Genomic DNA, 19738 nt, shown 5'->3' on the forward strand with positions numbered 1-19738 from the left:
AGTACAAAAGTTAAAAGAAGCAAGGCAAAAAAGCTCTCTCAAAGGTCCCTTCTGGATTTAACACAGAACTGTTCAGCCAATTTCAACTTAAAAACATGCTGTTATCATTCAAGAATACTGAATTTCTCTCCTTTAATAAACCTTACATCTGTCCATGGTCCCCATTCCTGCAACTAAGTACACTAAGTGCAAGTTTGACAGGGCACATTATTTGCAGAAACCAGAACCTCAGCAGGAACAACAAATGCACCAGAAAGCAACCAGTTATAATACTGCCTCAGGCACTACGTGTGATTCAATACCTAACTTAGAAATTGAAAGAATGATAGTGCTAAATGAGACTTGATGTATTTCCAAATTGTACAATGAATTTAAAGTCCTAGGTGTATAACCTACAAACCCTACAATAAAGGTACATATTTACTTCTCTTTAACATCAAAAACAGTGGAAAAACAATGGAAGATATATATATATTTGCCTTCTACTTTATTGCAAAGAGAGAAACGGTGAATACTACAACAAAATGTAATGTACTTTTTAATGCAGTGACATGACAGATATCAGTTGATGAGTTCATGCATTCAGTACAAGAACAAGATTAAACCACAGAACAGATTCGAAATAGAATGCACTGATAACAAGTTTAGATCAGATTAAGTTGAGAGAATCTCAGCTGAGAAGAAGAGTCTGCAAAATTTAATGTAGATACCAGCTAGAATATCCAACTTACTGAAGCCTTCCAAAACTAAAAATAATTCTTTTAACATGACAAATGCCGGCAGGAAGAAAGCCTTCAGCTCTGGCAATTGTTTCAGAAAATTCAATTAACTTGCCCATTATTAAAAATACGTTACCAGTACAGAGAAGTTTCATGCTATGGTGTACTTATCTGCTTATTATAATTACATGTCTTCCATATATTACTATATATATTAATTAGTTAATACAACGGAGTACCTTTCTGACCTATGGAATATTTACTGTTACCAAAATAATGCTTGGATTGCCAGGCAAGAAAGCAAGCTGGATAATTGCTATAACTGAAAAATACTCTTCTTTTCTTGCCTTTTAAGAAACTTGTGTAGGTTGGGTTTGGGATTGTTGGATACCCTCCAACATCTAGGAAGGTCTGCCACATGTCCCGTCAAAACTGCCAGAGAAAAACACCCCTAGCCAAATTTTAATGAAAGCTAATCCAAGTGAGACAATAGCTTTTGTCTCAAACAATGTCAAATGCACCCTCAGCAAGACAACCATACTAGGCCACCATTATAAGGTCTTTTTCTCAGCCTCCATTCTCTGATAACATCACACTTAAAGCCTCTTTTTAGGATTTCAATCCCACTAAACCTCAGTGCGTCACTGCGATTCCATCTGACGAGTCTGGTCACTCAAACTCACCATTTAGTCTCAGGATAAAGAACTGAGAAGGCAAAACACCAGAATACCAGTGTTGCATATAATCTACATTTAGTTTAATGGAGCCTTTAAGGATAGCAATAAAAAGCACTGAAGGCTGCATTATGGTACATTCCGCTTAGCTAACCCTACTACTTTTAGTATTTTTCTCAATCCAAAAGCCAAAGCATTGTCTCAACTTACATTCTGCAGTTTAGGTGAGAAGATGTGAAAACTGTTGACTGTTTTTAAGCATTTTGTAAAGCTAGTTTTCAGTTAAGCTCTCACTTACTCAGGTGCAGGCGCAGTCAAGCTCCCCAGTTTCCCCCTAGATTTTCCCTGCAGGCCAGTTTTATCCTTAGGTACCTGAGAAAAATGGAAAAACAAAATGAATTGATGTAACTTCTTTTAAATTCATCTCTTGATTGTATCAAGTCTTACGACCAAAAATTATCAGCAATTTATATATTTTCTATCAGGACTTTTTCCCCATCAATTTGCTTAGCCAGGAGGAAATTCAAGGCTTTTGTTTTCTCTGCAGAAAGAGAGTTTTTTATTTCACCAGTTCTATTTTTTTTTTCTTTTCCCAGACTTGGTACAGCCTTAAATGAAAGAGTTTTCTGTCAGAAACCTCATGTAAATCCAACCTAGTAGATGGTGGGATTGCATGATTTAAGTATATTTCATCACTTGTTTTTAGGAGTACAAACAGAAAGAAGCACAGTAAAGGCTTTGTTAGACACAGATTGAAGCTACCTTGAAACTGTTAACATGGAAAGAGGAAAAACCTACACACTCAATTACCACTTGAAAAACTGAAAGGTTTGTGTACAGGTGCACTGTCACTTAAGGAGGAGCTCAAAACAAAACGTTATTCTACTTTCTCCAGGCACTAGCATGAATTAAAGAAACATTTCAAAACATGCTATTCAATCATATGGAGTCAATTTTTGCAGACACATGGAGCTCCAATTAACTAAGTATAGCTTACTGACACAAAAGTCCACCTGCACATATTCAAATTTTCCAGAATTAGACCACCTAATTTAGACCAGTCCACCTAACAATAACAGAGCAGAAAAGCAATGCAGAAAAGCAATGCATTTGATATGACACAACTGAAGCTATGCGTTTTAAACAGTAATCACTACCTTACTTTTGACCACGGTCAGAACACAACCAAATTAGAAAGAAAACAAAGATGGAATTAGTTTCCCTAAAACGTAATTAAAATTACATCAACTCACAATAAAATCATTTTTAGCTTTCTCTTATCACGCAAGTAAACATATCCTAGAAGTAAGCAAGATACTCTTTTTTCAAAGAAGAATTTACTGGAAGTCAATGGATATTTCAAAACCAACTATAGCTACAGAATCACAGAATCACGAAGGTTGGAAAAGACCTCCAAGGTCATCCAGTCCAACCATCCATCTATCTCCAATACTGTCCAGTAAGCCACATATCTCTGTACAACATCTGAACATTTCTTGAATGCCTCTGGGATTGGTGACTCCATCACCTCCCTGGGCAGCCCATTCCAGCACCTGGCCACTCTCTCCCAGAGAGCTTCTCTTTGGTACTGCTATAACAGATTGCTTTGCAGTTCTCCACAAGGTGCATCGTATGTATCATCTTCACAGACAGTGAGCTTAAAGAACAAAACCTTTGAATTAAGACTATTAGAAATTTTGATCTCAATCAAAGATTCCTAAAACTCATTTATCAGAGCACCTAACATTACACAATACTTTTAATTCTCTGGGGATGTTGTACTCATCTCCTTAACTAGGTGACACATCTTTCATTTCTTCTAGGCAGTGAATGGGACAATGTGCTATCTCTGAAGTTCGCAATATCTATCTCCTTTGCTGAACAATTGTAATACATGTGTGCTCCTACAGAAGGGACAGCATAGTTCTAAGATTGTATAACTTAAAACCATAGCACAGCATCCAAGAATGCTCAGTTAACAAGCTCCAGACAACCTTAATTCTTCACTTTCCAGCTCTGCAGTGAATGCCTTTTTGTAACTCTAACAATGTTCTTCAAGACCACTGCTTTCTGAGCTTGGTTTAATTTCCAGCTCTTATAAAGAAAGAATCAACCAAAAAGGAGAAGTTCCTACTTGTTCAGTACAGACACCCCAAGTGTCCCACAGAACTTGGCCATCTCTCCTTCTTATCCAAAGCTGTACCAGTGTCACCGCTTGGAGCATTTGCAGCCATCCCATCACATTCCTTGCCATCAGGCTCAGCCTTCTTGTATTTCTGATCTCAGTCCTGTTCCCCCATCCCTTTAGAGTAGCTGCTTTGTTCTCATCCACTTTACACTACTCCCCTCCAACCAGAATCCCACTTCCCATTAGTTTCTAGCCCTCAAGCACTACCTTTCCTTTTAATCTCAGCATCATCTCTCAGTTTCTGTCCCCTTCACTTACAGATCTGATGGCTCTTTCGCACCGCTTTTTACTTTCCAATGGTCTTCCCACTGCTTTACTCTCCAGCTCAGCCTCCTGCACTTGCCTCTTACCCTATCAATTTTCAGATTTATTCTCAACAACTAACTCCCTGTCTTACCTGCATTTCCTTTCCTGGTTCCCTACACAGTCTTTTTGATTAGCGTGCCATAGACATGGCTACTGTGCTGTGTGCTGAACTCACTTCCAATGATGTGTGTTAAAAGAGATCTGTCCAAGAGCTTATGTGCAGGAACACTTCATTTCAGGATCCCAGAAGGACCTGGGCAGAAGATAAGCAATGCAGTAGCGCTATCTGTGCAGCAGCAGAATGTTAGGCACTTAAATCCCTTGCTAAAGAAAGAAATATACGAAATCAACTTAGATGTCAAAGCAGCTGTATGAAGGTTTTGTGGATTGCAGGCTTCAGTCTTGAGTTTAGATTAACATCATCTACAATGTAAGATTAAATATATATATATATATATATTTAACCTTATCCTCTGTTTTTACAGAGAGCCCAAAGTTAGGCAGTCTAAATACTAATCTAAACTCACTCTATAATGCTGTTAATCCAGATATAGTAGCACTGTGTAAGTAATTCTCTTGAAGACAAAAAAAAAAACAACAAAAACAACAAGCCACAAACCTCTTGATTTCATTGAACATCGTAAGTACTGGCGGAGGGTATGTTCTCAGGACCATTTACCAAGAATAACTGCACTTATTCCACTGCAAGAAAGTAGCTGATAGAATATATCCATCTATTTTTGCCAGAAAGCACGCACACACATCTCTTCTCATCTTGTCCCCAAAAGCTCTTCCTTACTTGGGGAAGGGCCTTAAAGGAATTGTCTGAACTTAAGATGATTTCCTACAGTAAGGAGAGGCTATTTCCTCCAAAATGTAGAACAACAAAGAAAATTAAAAGGCATTCGTTTTGATGCATGAGTCTTATTTTTAGCATAGTTTAAGTAATTGGGTTGGCAACAACTGGGTTTGTATCAAAGAATTAGGACTAAATGAACACAAATGTAAGTTGCAGTTTCATTAAGAACATTTCTGCCACCTCTGAATACATAAAAGTAGCTCTCTGAATTACTTCATGACATCACCACTATTTGTAACAGGACCCTTTCACAAAGAGGCAACACAGACCTTAATTTAGATTTGTATAGGTCATCTGTGCTTCTTGGTATGATTCTTTCTAGACTGGTTTACATAAATAACCTAAATCTGTCAGTTCCCTTACTAATCTGCCCTCCTGCCTATTTTTAGCTTTCCTCTTAAATATTTTCTATCTTATACAACTCCTCTTCCATTCATCTCCCTATGTTTCTTTGCTCTTCTTCCTCTTAGTTTCCTCACTGAAATACAATCCAAATTTCAGTGACAAAAGACTACGGTTGCCTTTCCACAAAGAATAATCGGTACTTCACAGGGCACAACCTACACACGCTACAAGTGCTGCAGCAGCTTTTCCTTAGCTTTAACACAGTTCAGGACCAGTGCATCACAGAGGTGACTGGAAAAGAAAACACTAAATCAGTATGAATGAAAACTTCAGATTAATCTTTCACATTACCTCTGCGAGTAGCTTCCTAAGATTTACGATCCTGTTTGCTGTATGCAACCTGCAAGTCAATTGTCCAGATTACAGAAGTTCTGGAAAAAGACAAATCTGGAAGAGTGGCACTGGATTTAAAAGCAACTTTGTTTCTAATTGCTACCCAGAGCTTATTCTTATCTCTACACTTATTATTACCCCTACTATTATTCTTCCTCCCCTACTCATTCTGACACACAGGGCAACATCTTCATGGAACACTGCACGTGCAATTTTGCTCCACATGCTAGTAAATTGCTCTGTGTTGTCTTGGGTTCCCTCCCCCCAAGGATTCATTTAAAAAAAACGCAAAAAAAAACAAACAACAAAACAACCCACCCATTTTTCCTTCATTGTTTCCCATAAGTCCCCATGCTTTCCTTTCTCTGGATAGTACAATTGGTCACATTTCTCTTCTGCCTTTCTCTGCCACATCACCTGGTCCAGGCACCACTCCAGTCTCTACCCTTGTGCTCTGCTGCACTCCCAAGCAAATGATGGGGTCTGCTCCAAAATCCTCCAACATGCCTTCAAACATCGAGCAGGTTAAGCAAGTGATTCAGTGTTTGTATGTTTGTGTAAGAATGAACACTTCTACACAAGAGGAGGGGCAGCCTCGCTCTCTTTGGGGTGAAATTTTCAAATACAGCCTGGGGATTAATTTAAAGAACTCTCACAGCCTCTAATAAAACGTGAGCCACTGAGTCTTGTTCTTCATCTAAAAATCTCAGCCTAAGCTGAACTATGCAAATTTGGTGAAAAACCATGTATCCCTGCTATACTGCTGCTATAGTACCAAGTGACCAGTCAGTAACAGCATACTTAGTAACTACAGCTAAATGATTTGATTCTAGAAGGTGTCTGCTAAAGAGGAATTCCCCTACATCTTCATTCTTTCAAGAGTGAAAAAGCAGTTATCTGAAATAAAATTGGTAGGCTAAAATTACACTTCATATTTAAAAAACAAATTATGAGTAATGTTTACGCACACTGCAAAAAGACAGAGCTCCAACAAACATTCTGGGTATCTGATAGATAAAAATTAAGTATAAAAGCAATATGGTCAACGAAGGCAATATTTATAAACAAATCACTTGCTTTTTGTTCAGCCACTCTGTGTTAAGTACACTTTAATGCTGAAACCCAATTATCCTCACCTGACCTCACATGAAACAGGGAAACAAAAATGCTCAGAACACGTGGATCTTGCTGATAAGCAGCGTAAAGGCATATGTCAAGATAACATAAAACGGTATTCAGCCTCACTTCTTCTCAAGAGATCTCAAATAGTGACAGCAATAGATTTAATGTCCTAGCTCAGCCACCAGTTTTAACCGATCCTGCAAATCCACCACAGACAAGGAAGCAGTACTGTTGCAGAGAGCTGTGACCTTGGAAGCAGGCTTCATAACCTAAATAATCCAAAGGCTGTAACTCATACATAAGCCAATTATTGCTCACGATCCTAAAATTTATCAAAAAGTTAGCAGTCTAAGTCTCTCTTATTCATCAGTAAGTTCCCATGTATTTGCTAATTAGGATAACAGGTAGATAAACATCTGTAACTACTGGCAATAGATGGATGCTTAATTTAAAATAAATAAATAAATAAAAAATAGATTAAATGACCAAAAAAGACATAAAACAAGTTTCAGATTTTGTCTCTGCACCCTTTATGGAAACGCTCTCCTCCATTTATTTTTATCATCTCCTGGCTCACATTTCCAAGCCCTCAACATCCACAGTGGTACAGTGTTTACATTTCAATTCCTGCTGGGTGAGACCTGAAAAAGACACTGGGTTTACACACAGCCTGCCATGCCAGGGAGGCCAGGAAAGACCTGTAGAAAGGCAGGTTCTCCCCACTCATCCCCAGGAGGAAGTTGAGTCCCCCTCACAACAGCAGGGAGGCCGGGGCCTTGCCACGGCTGCATGAGATGAACAATGGATGGATTCCTGGCACAGAAATGCATCTCTGTCATCATGACAGAAGTGTAAACTGCACCAGTTTAAATCTTCCATGAGATATTTTCTATTTGGGTAATAAATAGGTTTTCAGCTTAACAACCATCATCCAAAATCAGCGCAGCAACCTAGAAAAGGCTTTCTTACTCAAATAAGAGGATTTCAGTGTTACAGCTACAGCAATTATAGCCTGGCTTCTGCTGGGTACCTTGCTCACACAAGCAAGCACTAGAACTTTTCAGCACACATTTAAGCACAAGTGACCTGGGTTTATACGTTGTACAGCCTAAAGCTAATAGATTTAACATTTCTTTGATCCTCATGCTCCACAGCTCACAGAGATGTGGGAGAGAGGAAGTGCTGGAGGCCTGTAGTTTCAGCAGCCATTAATTACAGGAACTCATCATGAAGGGCATTGCTAGAAGCTCGCTTCAGACCATCTGAAAGTAGTGGAGATAATCCCATGGTTTAAATATAAACAGCACAGTTGCTGTCACAGTTGCCAACAGAAGGCAAGTTCTTGGTGCACTTTCATTCAGACCGACGATCTGTAGGTGCAGAAGGGAAAGAACTTTGTCATAGCATAGTGCACTTCAACCAAAACGTATTGCCTAGGGTGTTTTTCTTATCTCAAAGTAAATTATGTATCACCTTAACTGTCTACTCTACTATAAATATTATGGCTAAAATTTTCAAGGGACTGGCTATTAAGTTTCATCAGCAAAGCAAAAGTATACTCTTCTGAATTCAACTCATTTATTGAATCAGAATTCTGCCTAAAATAGAGCTTCAGCCTTTTTAGGGGAAAAAATAAAAAGCGATGTTGAGCTAATCCCTGTAACAAAATTATAACACTAATGAGCTATCCAAAATTATTTCCCTAATTCTCAAATAATTTGTACAAAGCCACAAGGTAAGCTATTGGTAAATGCAGGTATAATTTCTTGCTTGCCTAACCTACTTTCCTAGGAGTTCTCCACTGCCTAATATATTTTATAAATAATCAAGTTTGTATTATAGCGATTGCCTGCAAGAATCAATATTTTATTGTGATAATAGCCACATACAACAAAGTCCTTTCCACAGTCAGCTGAACATTTGGTGGCACGATATGGCCTGAGCCTAAGAAAATAAAAATAAAAATAAAAAAATAAGGCTTTTACTTCATAATCTCATCCTTCAGTGAAACACTGAAGAGAAACTTTCTCTTTAAATCCTGTCCAGAATAAAATCTAGAAAGCTGCACCCCAGCCTTTACCAGCTGCTTTCTCTGTGACCTTAACTTACTAATTTAGGAACAACACTTCTTCCTCTTGCACACTTAGCAGGAAGCAGCTATGCCATGAATGTGTTATAAACACTACGCGACTCTCCGGCTGTACGGCTTTGTGAAAAACATGACGACCTAATGGAAGTGCTGCTGTTTACCATTCTCTACTTCCTGCCCGCATTCTGATGACTTAATTCAATAGCAAACTTAGACTGTCTGAAAGAAATTTCACATCTCGTTTTCCTGCCTTATTTCCCCTTCTAGTCTGAGGTCTCTGATGGCATGCTGATTTCCCTGGAAGTTTGCTTTCTCATAGATGCTGCAAATGCAACAGCAGAGGGATAACCAAATGGCAAGACATCACTTAGTGGAAACATTCCTTGAAGAGAATGAGAGAAGCCAATACGTATATCCTTCAGACATTGTTACAGAACAACTTATTCAGACAAAACAGCAAAGTTTTAGTAGTGGAAAGGCTGCAACATCTTGTATGAATCACCAGTGTGATGCTTCAACATATGCTTCAACATAGCTCAGAGACACAGGACGGTCGCTTCAGGATGGATGTGAAACTGTAGGCAACTACGCAGTGAATGCTCAGACCCAAAGTTTCCATAGTATATCTGTTCCTTGAGTCCTAAACGCCACAAAACCCTTTTCAATAACGTACAAAAAACATAATAGCTATAGAAAAGGCTATAATTACAGAATACCACAGAGGGAGAAGCAGAGATTGAGGGCATTGGCCATATCCTATGTCTTTATAATAGCAGTGATTTTTTTTTTTTTAAATTGCAAAGTAACGACTACTCCTAAATTATCACAGGAAGTAGACCAGATATCACACAACAAAAGAGGATAAAAATATCTGTCATTCTGTGTCTATTTCTCCATGGGGAGCCATTCATCCCTGATCACAGATCTTGTAATCAGTTCAATGGCGAATGTGAGAAAATGAGGGCAGAAGTGAGTACAAGTGAGCTGTTATTAAAGGGTTTGGGAGAAGAGCAGGAAAAATACACTTCTTATCCACATGCAACCACTGGAAACCATGAAGTATGCTGTTAGTGCCAAATAAGTTTAAAGAAAACAAACAGTTTCAGTTTTCCTTCAGACCCCTTGGAGACCTCAATACTTCAAATACTTTAAATCCAGACTTAACTTCCTATAGTCGTTACAGATCTCCTGAACAAGTTACTAAATTCACTCTTTAAACTTTTAAAATTCAGGTTCTTTGCCCCACTGTCCTGTTCAGGGGAAATGGTTAAGAATGTTCTCAATTTCTTGCCTAAATTTGCTCAGGAGCTATTTATAATATCAATATCAGACACAATGGTTACACGCTACGTGAAACAGTTTTTTCGCCCTATTTATCCATAATTTTATTTACAAAGAATATCTTTATCCTCTCTCTCTCAGCCTTCACATTTGAGCAAGCTGAACAACAGCAGCATTCTAAATTATCACTTTGAAAGCTAAGTACTCCATTACTCTGAGCAGCCTAGTCTGTCTTTGCATCTGTTCTAATTTAAGGCCATCTTTCCTGACTGCAAGCGAACAGCATTGGACACAGTATTCCAAATGAGGTCCCAGGAAGCTTTTGTAAAATGCTATTAGCATTTCTCCCTCTCCCTACAAAATACCACATCTAATGCATTGTACGCACATAAGCCCTTCACACAGCTGCATCATACTGGTGGCTTAGAGCCATCATGGTGGCATTATCACAGCACTTTACCCACCTCAGATTGTTGCAACCATTAAATAATCTACACAACATCCTACAATGTTAACAGATGTTCTTCTCGTTTTAAACATTTGCATATTGAGATAAAGACCAGAACGACCTGTCTGAGACTAGGCACTGGGGGCCTGCAGAGCTGAATTAGCAACCGAGACCTTCCGATCCGTAATCCTAAATACACACCTCCAATCACTAGCAGCAAACAGATGAACTACATAGTGCACAGTAACAAGGCTTCTCCTGTTATTTCATGCCAAATGCCCATTTCTGCACTCAAAAGTCATTTCTAAATGGACGGTTACAAATGGCCACTTCCCTGCTCTACTATGTAATTGCATTAGGGTTGTGAGGAGCTGCACAGAACGCAGCCAGAAAGGTCAGACCTCACGGACTCATCACTACTCACTCTCATCTTCATGTCCTCAGCTGGCACTGCAAGTGCTTTTTTGTGGTAGTTCCATAAAAAAACCTCTACATTTCAGGTGTCCCCCTCCTACAAATACACACACTCAGTTGTTGGAGCAAAAGCAGCTTGATTATAACCACTTCTATCACTTCTAAGTTCATGCTTATACTGATGTATTCTCCTGAAAAATGTATCCTGAATATTTAATCTGAATGCTCTTCTTATTCCAAAATGTAGATCATATTAGACCTGTAAGTTACAGGTTAAAATAAAACTATTTATATATATATATATATATATATATAAAATATAACAGCAGTGCAAATTCAAAGGAGCTGACTGGTAACGAAGCAAAGAGCTTGATGGTTCCCACACAACTTAACATATTGTAGATGCTCACATCACAGTGTTAATTTCTTAATTATCATCAAATACTCCCAATGCCAACTTATTCCCACTAACAAAACCTATCTTTGTGAGAAGTTTGCCAGGAATGAAACCATTACTAGAACTCGGCAGAACACAATTTGGTTTCCCTTAAAGCTTGGAATCTCTTAATTGCCTCAGAAATGCCATGCATGCTTTGTAGTCACATTCCAGAAAGTACTTTTTCTCCCAGGCCAGTAGCATCCCCTCAGGTAATACATGGGAGTCTTTTTTTTTTTTTTTTTTTTTTAATAAAGCAGGCATTCTGGTCAAACAACACACAACCACTTCTTCTAAGAAAACAACAATCCCAGTTATAGCTGAACTTGATTTCTCTTTTTTCTGCTATAATCACACATGCACCTTAAACATCCCATGTTAAGAGTGTATTACAAGATGTCCTCTACACATGAGCATACCACTGGCAAGTAAGAATGCTCACAAACCTTTACAGCAGATGGGATGACCTCTATCGGTACCCAGTGGTGTAAAAATCGATATTAACAACATTGCTGCACAAAAATGAAGGAGTATAGCTGCGCAAAACCTTGAGCGTTGCCTTAGATCAGCTGTAGTTTAACACACTCACTACATTGCTTTTACAGATGAAATATAAATACCTTCCACAAATTTATGTTTTCAGAGCACCTTCATCCATCACCAAAGGAAGGAGAAGCAACTGAATTAAGAACCAAGCACTGAACTGCTGGTCACAAGTAAGGAGGGGATGTATTCCTCACAGCAGTTACCCAACAGCCCAGTAGCGGGGAAAAAATAACTCCGAGGTGGCTTAACGCCTGTCTTTTACTTTACAACCAAAGTGATGAAAAAGCCATCGCACAGCCAGTTATGACAACTCTGTTGAAGCATCAACTCTTACTAAGCTGCAGCAACACCCAGCATTTTATTAATCTGCAGTAGCGCAATTTGCCCCAGGCTGTAAAGATAGTTTTCAGTCAGCCTTCTGTGTCACATGCACTCCTGAACGTATCAATTTGGCCCTTCTTTTCTGGATGATGGAAAAGGTTTCTGCAATTTCAATGAAGCATAAAGTATCAGGCACAATTCTGGTTCGGCTTTTGGTATACGATACACGGAATATAAAGTACACACGCTTTTGATTGTGTGCACACTTAACTTATGCCAACAAAAACAAGGGACTTGAAAACCAGGACAATTATCCCCTGATGTTTGCAGTTGGGACCTTGGTAGTCAATGTTTACATATTAGAGTCCATAAGAAGTATATTTCATTTTTCCAATACAGAATCTGCACGTTGAAAATCAGCACAACTTCAAGATTATTTGAAAAATTACTTTTACTGCATGTAACTCTTGGAAAAGTCCTGCCAGCAGAAGCCACCCACATTCCTGGCTGGAAAGTATGTAAGCCAAGACAGATTTGCAAATAAAAACATGTAGTTTGTGTGTATACAAATATACGCATGCATAATGTAAATGGTAAAAGAAACATTGCAGTTTGCAAGCGAAAGCGAGCAGGCAGTGTTTCAAGCTGATATGGTGGTTCCATTGTTATTAAGGTCAAGAATTGAAGTGATTTAGAGTAAATTACCCCTACTGGCCAGGGATGATACACAAAGAAGCTTGCATTGCTGCCTTGCGGTTCTTGATCTTTCAATCAATTTCTCAAGAATATCAAATTACCTTTATCTGATCACTGTTTACTTTTGAAGTTAGCATGAAAGAAACAGGCTTTTAAGATCACAACGGACTTGAATAGAAGCCATTATCATCAAAACTTCAATTTCTAGTCACTAAGTCCCACTCACTCTCTATGAAGGACCTCACTACCTTACCTTTTAATTTTCAGAACCATGTATGTATCAAAATTATCAGAGTAAGAAAAAAAACTGAAACACATGCCCAACACAAAGCCTAACTCCTTACTCTCTTCAAATTCAAGGAGTCTATACATGCTAAATTTATGTCAACCTACAGAACACTCATTTCTACTAGAGGGAAAAGAGTGCCTTCCAATTAATGTATTTCGTGAGACACGTATGCAGTTGTGTGATGTTTGAGAACATGTACCCAGCATGAGGATTTAGCACATGTAAACTTCAGGTGAGATAATAACCCGCAAACCAGAACTAATACAGTATAATTAACAGCCACAAAAGGAAACAAGAAACTACAGAAGGACCACTCAAAAAGTTTTACATGTGGAATTTTACCAGGTTTGCCCACGTGGGCGCTTCAACAATACTTTTGGTTTGCATTTCTGAACTTTGATCAATTTACAATAAACTTAAATTTGTTCAGAATATCAAAAGCAAAACAGAATTACTTCCTTCGGTTTACTGTCTTGATTTGGCATCAAAGCAACAGCGCAGGTAATTAACCATTTCCCAAAACTACTCGTGCCACACATCCCCGCTGGAGTTCTAGATGCAGTTAAACCTGTCAGCCACATTGTGTCACACACTTTTCTAAAGACTTCCACGACACCCCAATGACAATGCCATAATCAATGTATAATCAATTAAATTAATATCACAGATGATACGAGACACACCAAGTCACTGCACCGGGTAGATGCAGTCTCTTAGGGACACAATACAAGCAGAGAATGGGGAAATATATTGAATTTATATATTTACTTTCAATATATATATATACTTTCAATATATTGAAAGTATAGAGAAATTTCCACAGAATTAAGCACCAGGTGTTTAACACACCACCTTGGATGCTGAGATAAAGAGTTGCAGCTTTGCTGAAAGATCGGTAGAAATGTTTGCATTACTTAGAAATTCAATAACTCCTCATATGAATTTGTTGGATCTAAATACCTGCTGAAGTAGTTCCAGCCAAATGATGCAATAGTTTTTTGTTAGTGCAAGACAGTCTAAATATTAACCTGGGGAAACCTAATGAAAAGCAGAAAGTATCAGTGTGCAAGAAGGAACGTTTAAAAATACAATTTTATATTATTCTTCCAGGACCTACTGATGAAGAAACAAAATAAAGACAAACATAATTTCACAGGAATTTTAATCTCTGTATATTTTACTTTACACACTGCTGTAGTGCACATCAGACTAAACCGCCTAGTCAAGACCTCTGAAAATGAGCCCAGACATATGAAGAGACATATTCTGCATATTAAGAATGACTTCTGAAAAGCTTCGTTTCAGATTAAGTCACATGGGAGTGCTTTCTCCTTCAGTGATTCTTTATATATAAAGACAAGAGAGGTTTTAAAGCATAACTGTAGGACTCCTTTACAGTTCTGAGAGCCAACGATTCCATTTCTGCACTTCTTACTCCATGCAAATGAGTGATTATTTACCTTAGCAATCTCCATGTCTGTAAAAGTGCTCATCTGAGCAAGTTTCATGCTTGCTTTGGTGTTTGCAGGATTAAGTTTCTGTGATTACATGAAAAATGGGTCAAACATCTACTAAAAAAAGTTCAGGCCTGAAATGGAAATGTTACTGAGTTAAGGAAACAGAAAAAGAATGCCAGATACTACTTATTTACCTTGGTATCTCTATGCCTAAATGACCAAACACGCTAAAAGTTGTGTACATCACAATCATCCTAAACGTACACGATAAAAACTGGGACACTAAAGCACCTTTTGCAGGTAGTAAGTTCCCAGGAAATATCAGTGAACATAAAATGCTCACATGCTGAAGAGCCAAAAAAAACCCCTAATTTCCCTGAAATATCACATGCATTATAGGCTAGCAGCTGGATGCTGCTTTAAGTCACTCACATCCAAGTCAAAGTTAGAATGCTAATGCAGTAGCAAGAGATAGTAAAAAAAAAAAAAAACAAAAACCACATTAATGTATTGCTTTCAATTAAATCCTGTTGAGATTGGGAAAAGCAACCATGAAAATAAGAAGAGAAAGGCTGCTCTCCAAATTACTTCTTTGCAGGATATCCACACTCATTTCCACATGTGGAGAACACTGACATTTTTCAAGAGAACTTATTAAAGTAAAAGCAATTACCAATGAAATGATGGGTCTGCCATTAAAATTATTTCCTTTAAAACATTTGGATATTGGTTTTTTTTTTTTTACACTTCTTTCTCAGTTTTTTGTTTTCATCTCCTAAGCTTCTTCCTCTCAAGGAAGCAGAAAAAAAGTGGAAGAAAGCAAAACGTTTGAAAATAGACAAGATAGAAATTTTAAGCAAAGGTTTCAGATTTCTACCCCATTTAGTCCCAAGGAAATTTGATTATTTTTTTTTTTTTCCCCTAACTTCATTAATTCTACCTTTTGCAGGGAGTATTTTTGCATGTTGCCAAAACAGCCTCTACCAAAATTCCTGCAGGCTAACAGCCCGGTTGACCCTATCCAGTTTTAAGGAAAGAAGAGTGGCTTTTCTCATGTAACACACCAGCAGACAAGAAATATGCCTATTAAAAGAGCAAACCGAAGAATGAAACCCTGTGATCAAAGTGATAGTATTATCACGTGATATTACAGTTGGAACCACAGCTTGAAAATAACAAGGGGATCTTCTTCATCTCCAACTGTACATGTACTGTGGTTAAGATATTAGTGGGCAAGCGGAAAAGGAGAATTCCCCATGATCTCTGCCACTCTGCACATTTTTATCAGTATTACACTGCAGTCTGCATCAGGTAAATCATTCTCTCGAGCTGCTGCAGAACTGATTCCAGGTTTCACCATTTTCCACAACAGCCCAGATTTATAGAGGATGCTCTGACAAACAGCCATCATTTCTCTAGTGACCCACTGGCGGCAGAGAGCTGAGCCCTGTGAGACACTGTTTGCCAGTCATTACTAAGTGACTCTTCACAAGAGAAGTACAACTGGAAAGAAAATGCAGCATCAGTCAGTAGTCATGAATTAAGAATCAACACTTTAGCAATAAAGGCTGCCTCCCAGAAAAATGAATGAGTGATGTTTCAAACACTGTATACTAAATGTGCACTACTTTATGTATTTCAGAGCCACTGTTTATCAGACAAAGCAGGTGTTTATATGGGACCAGTTTAATCCCAAATGGAAATGTGATTTACTTGTAAATACTGTTAATACTAGGGTATACAGCATAATGAATATAGACTTTAAAAAAAACAATCGTGATTCTGATCAAAAGAGCTCTCTAGGCACAAAAGCTTTTCTTTTCAGATAAACCTAGCTAAGAGCATAATGCTGTCTCACAGAAGCATAAATACTGCATGTACTTTCCTGTATTTAGACATTTCATGCACTAGAAGTGGACAGATGTTAAGCCTGTGAAAGAGTAGTTTTCTTGACCTTAAAATAAAATGAAAAAAAAAATTAAAAAGTCATACTGGAGGGGAGAAGTTTTCCTCTTACAGAGGAAATCACTAAGATCACAGATGGAATCACTAAGGCTGGAAAAGACCTCTAAGATAATTTAAACCACCAGCCCATCCCCACCATACCCACTAACCATGTCCCTCAGTGTCACATCTACTCATTTCTTGAACATCTCCAGGGATGGTGACCCCACTACCTCCCTGTGCAGCCTGTGCCAGCACCTCACCACTCTTTCTGAGAGGAAATTTTTTCAAATATCTAACCTGAACCATCCCTGGTGCAACTTGAGGCCCTCACCTCTTGCACTATTAAGTACTTCTCATCCTCTCATTTAATCCTTTGTTTACTTCCTCCCTAGTGTAAGACTCAATAAGATAGTATAATAAGGTCCCATTTTAAGTGGAGGTTCTTAATTGTTTTGGCAATGAATTATAAGCCAAGAGGAATCTTGGAAATTAAAACACACATGAGCTTTTCCACTGATTCCTAATTAGCAGCTCTTGATGGATCATTATCAGCATACTACATAATGGTGAGAGTCTTCAGTGCATGCACAGTAAATTCTGAAGTTGAGATACTGAAGGTGCTGGCTTTCCAGGATAGAACTAAAATATAGGACCCGATCCCAACATGTAGTTCTGATAATAGGTAATGGACAGATTTTCATGGCAAGGACACAGCAGAAAACTCTCTCAGCTGTGAGAGAGCTCAACACGGCCTGAATCATGCACAGTGCACAGAGCTGGCAGAGCAGTAGCATCCTACCCATCCTGTCTATTCTCTGGCAGCAGACAGGAGTGCATGAAAGCCAGGGCAGAGATCTCCTCCTCCAAGAATATTCCCTACATTGCACAAAGAAGCATATCTTAGCAGGATAAAGTAGACTGAATCTCAGGCTGCTATGAGGCACAGTTCCTAAAGAAGTGGTCCAGCAGGTGACTGCAGCCCTGCCACCCCATGCAGTACATCTAAGCAGACACCAATGACAGGCAAGGATCTTATGCAAATCACACCTACATTAGGGGGAGACTAGATTTAAAAACAGAACAAAAAAATGACGCTTATTATGGACTACTATTAATTTGAAGATTCGTATTCAAAACACAAAAATTTACATTAAAATGGAAGGTAATAAGCCTTTAAAAATGAAATAAGGCTCCATTTCTTTTTAGGAAGCTCAACACATGAAGAAACAACATGCTTCCCATTTTTAAACTCCAGTTCCACTACATCACACTTGGAAGTTCTAATTGAGTTATAAAAAAATGCTGCTGCCAAATCTGTTTTCAGTATCTGCTGGAAGCTTGCTTATATACGGAGGGCAGCTCATCCTAGATCCCTCAGTGGAACCAAAATAAGACCTCACTTAATTGCTTCTCTGTACTTCTCTGCTTTTCCCTTCATAAATGTTGGGGCCATGCTGTTGAGGCCAGGCAGGCGGACTGCTCTCATACCCCAGTAACTGACTTCCGAGGCCTGCTATGAGCAGCACCAAGCGGGTCGCAGGCTCCTGGCTGAGAGGCCTCTCTGCTGCCCCAGGTAGGGGCAAGCATTGCCAGACCCCTCATAGCGAGGTGATTGTCCATAGGGTTGATACTGAGGGACAGGCCACGTTCCCAAAAGCACCAGCACACTCACCAGTTTTCCTGTTGTTGAAACCAAGGAGAAAGAAACAGTGCACATTTAGCTCTCTCATCAACCAATACTCACAGGTCCATTTCCTCTACAGTCTTCCAGCCACTCTGTCCCAAGCCTATAGCATTGCCTGGGGTTGCTATGGACAAAATACAGAACCCAGCACATGGTTGTGTTGAACCTCATCGCATTGGCTTCAGCCCAGATCTCTCTGTAGGGCCTCGCTACCCCCAAGCAGATTGACACTTCCAGCCAACTTGGTGTCATCTGCAAACTTACTGAGGGGTGCACTCAGTGCCCTCATCCAGGTCATCAATAAAGATACTGAAGAGGACAGGCCCCAGTACTGACCCCTGGGGAACACCACTCGTCGCCAGCTGGATTTAACTCCATTCACCACCACTTTCTGGGCCCAGCCCTCCAGCCAAGAGCGTATCTGTTCAAGCTGTGGGCTGCCAGCTTTTCCAGGAGAATACCGTGAGAGATAGTGTCAAAGGCTTTGCTGAAGTCTAGGCAGACTACATCAATAGCCTTTCCCTCATCCACCAGATGTGTCACTTGACCACAGAAGGAGATCAAGTTAGTCAGGACCTGCCCCTCACAAATCCACGTTGGCTAGGCCTGATCGCCCAGTTGTCCCATACAGGCCATGGGATCTCTCTCAAGATGATCTGCTCCTAGCACTGAGATCTTGCTGACAGACCCTTCTTTTAGATCTCCCTGGTTCTTTTCAGTCACCAAATTCAAGTCCTGTTGCCAGGATCAGGTACATCATACACTGACTTTCCTGAACTGATTATTCATTTGCATCATTATCAATCATAAGAAATCAAAATCTGAAACTCAGTGGAATTTTTAAATTAAAAACAAACAAACAAACAAAAAAAACCTACACTTATTTTCAAAATTTTCATCCACAGATAACTGAGAATTCATTGTGTCCAGAGGCATTTGATATTATGAGCTCTCTACTTTCTTTATTTCAGTCTCATTGTCAGCAGCACCAAGAGCTTCTCCAGAGAAAAATAGAGAGAATGTTAGGAAATATTTCAGAGCTGAAACTGGCAAAAGAGCTTTTTATTAATAAAGGTTGTTCACATGAAGGAAGCTGTAAGGTATTCAGAAGTCAGGGCAGAAGGGGAAAACACACACACACACACACACACACACACACACACACACACACATATACATACTGTGAACACCTCTCAGTTAGAAACATCAATTAAAATGATTTCATGAATGGAAATGGATCTAAATCAGAAACTCTTAGAAGTTGTTATTGACAAAACTTAATCCAATTATCAGTAATTACCAAAACAGAGATATACGCTACAAATTTTCAGTGCATCAGACATAAAAGTGAGTTTTATAGCCCACTGAATAATAAAAAGCAAATATCAGCCATGTAATTGATAGACATGGATTTGAACTTGTCTTCAGAATGCTTTCCCCTGCTTTTTCAAAATCGTTTGTTTTGAGATGTGATAAATATTTAAATATCATTAGTAAAAAGTCATTTAACTGACAGTTATGAAA

General features: G+C 38.9%; 1 protein-coding gene across 5 annotated transcripts in view; it reads right to left on the reverse strand.

Annotated features, from left to right (window-relative positions):
- The window catches only part of TBL1X (transducin beta like 1 X-linked), a 197631-nt gene that overhangs the window by 137759 nt on the left and 40134 nt on the right, over positions 1 to 19738 (reverse strand). For 4 of the 5 annotated variants that reach the window (XM_085212629.1, XM_085212608.1, XM_085212611.1 and 1 more), the window contains exon 2: positions 1692 to 1765. The exons of the other annotated variant lie outside the window; for it this stretch is intronic. The gene's annotated coding sequence lies outside the window, so the exon portion shown is untranslated. The remainder of the gene's footprint in view (positions 1 to 1691; positions 1766 to 19738) is intronic. 5 annotated transcript variants of the gene reach the window in all.

This window comes from Meleagris gallopavo, chromosome 1 (genome assembly GCF_905368555.1).
Source record: "Meleagris gallopavo chromosome 1, MGAL_WU_HG_1.1, whole genome shotgun sequence".
Lineage (NCBI taxonomy): Eukaryota > Metazoa > Chordata > Aves > Galliformes > Phasianidae > Meleagris > Meleagris gallopavo.